This window comes from Hippoglossus stenolepis, chromosome 15, assembly GCF_022539355.2.
Source record: "Hippoglossus stenolepis isolate QCI-W04-F060 chromosome 15, HSTE1.2, whole genome shotgun sequence".
NCBI lineage: Eukaryota > Metazoa > Chordata > Actinopteri > Pleuronectiformes > Pleuronectidae > Hippoglossus > Hippoglossus stenolepis.
In genome coordinates this window covers 24,184,287-24,186,603 of record NC_061497.1, presented here as the reverse complement: position 1 = coordinate 24,186,603, position 2,317 = coordinate 24,184,287, and positions in this window count along the sequence as shown.

The following is a 2,317-nucleotide window of genomic DNA, read 5'->3' as shown; positions in this document are numbered from 1 at the left end:
CTTTCACAACAAAAACTCCAGTGAGTGAAACACGTCAACAGTCGCTTTATGAAATTCACCAGCTCATCTCTTTTAAAACAAACACAGACCTCAGCATGTGTGGTCTCCAGAAGTGGGCTGAGTGTGGGACCAGGAGCACATGAATCTGGGAACATGAATAAACGCAGAGTGAGTTGTTTAATCAACAGAATTGATTTGTTTTGGCCTCTGTTTAAAAAATAAAATCTAAGACACATTAAAATGAGCCTGAAGGCAGAAAGAATAATCACAACACAACGAGCTCTCTCTGTGTTTTCTTCTTTGTTCTTACACACACTCACACATGCTTGTGACAACATGCCCACTTCACTTACATCCCTGTACTTTCTTTTTATACTTTTCAACACTTTACACGAGTCTGGAGACAATTTGTCAGTTTTAGTTTTTTCTTGAGGTGAAATATTTAAAGAAACCCCTCAGGACGTTTCTCTGGTTCCTCTACAGCAGGACGCTGCAGCTCAGTGTGAGTAAACTCATTATCCATCCGTCCGCGTTCGTCAATCCGTCTCAACCGTTCCATCCGTCCGTCAACCGTTCCATCCGTCCGTCAACCGTTCCATCCGTCCGTCAACCGTTCCATCCGTCCGTCAACCGTTCCATCCGTCCGTCAACCGTTCCATCCGTCCGTCAACCGTTCCATCCGTCCGTCAAGTCTTCCATCCTTCGACCAGCTGTCCATCCGTCCATCTGTGTATCAATCCTTCTATCCCTGAATCTTTGAAGTTCTTCATTCATTCATTAAATAGGCATCTTTTCATCCATCTATTCAGACCTTCATCAATTTATTGTGTAATCCAGCCATTTATTTATCATCCATCCGTCTTCACGCTTGTTTCTTTGTCCATCAATTCATCCGTTCATCCGTTCATTGTGGAGCAGATAGAGACAGAGTCTCAGACATTGCATCCAATCACATCATCACGCCAAATTACCCAGAAGTCTCTGCTCATTTGTCCAATCTGTCCGTCTGGCTCCAACGCTCCATTGGGCAGCGCTCAGACCTGATCCTAAATAAAAAGATAAAAGCTGCTCCTGTTTGAATCTGTGGCCTCGAACACGGACGAGTATCGGCTGGAAGAAGGGAAACGTTATTTTGAATCTAGGTCACATGGTTTGAGTTTCTGTTTTCTTAAATAACACTGATGAAAACCAACTTTTCGGACACTTGACCCCTCCCCTCATAACACCCCCTGCAGGGCTGCACCACATGAACTGCACATTTTACGCTTGTGCAACAGTCTCCTTAGATAAATCTTTACACGGCTGCTATCGTGTCCTCGTTTACTTCCTAAAAAGAAGAATATCAGCAAGACAAAGCCCCAATAAGCAGAGTTTAACATCTTAAACCAGCTTTAATTGATATTTGATCAAGTTTTCATGTCAAATATTATTAACTATACAGTAGTTGCCTATGTTCACATCCAGCAGAGCAACACAATGATTCATCTGGAGTCTTTTCTGTCCACCTGATGAGGCAAAGTGTGTTAGTCCCTCTTTTATCTCTTTAACAATGTGAGATCGGACCTTTTGGGGGATTTGAATTGAAAAGACTGTTTTCAATCCAAAATTTAATTCAAAAGCCGGATGTTGATCCCAGTGAAAACATCTTCACGACCAGGTTCCGGCTGAGTCCAGTTTCCTCACCGTCAGCTCCACTCACCTGCTTTTAGGTTTGAATTAGTCGTTTCACGTCTGTACAGAGGATCACACACACACACACACACACACACACACACACACACACACACACACACACACACACACACACACACACACACACACACACACACACACACACACACACACACACACACACCTCTTTGGCCTCAGGCTGTGAGTTTAGATCATCTGGTTTAATGAAGCGAGTACAGTTGGACTGAATCTTCCTTTTCCCTCTCTGTATTTCATCATGTTTTTATTTCATCCATCCTTTCTTCCCCGAGGTCATACGTGTTCTGTTTATTCCGTCCATCACTTCCTGTTTCACGAACCTCCACGTCTCCCCTCCTATAACAGCCTGCGGCCCTGCAGCTGTGACTTAAGAAGCGGGATGACCTCTGACCTCCAGTCACTGATCATTACAAGGCAGAACAAAGAACAACTAGGTTTAAAAAAAAAAGAAAAAAGAAATGCAATCTATTTTGGATTGTGAAGACTGAAGATCGAACAGGAGACTGGACACGTCCGTTCGATGTCACATGTGGGGGTGGAGCCTGACTGAGAGCTGGAGGAAACTACACCTACACCTGCACCCGTCACCTGCCCCCATTGGACGGTC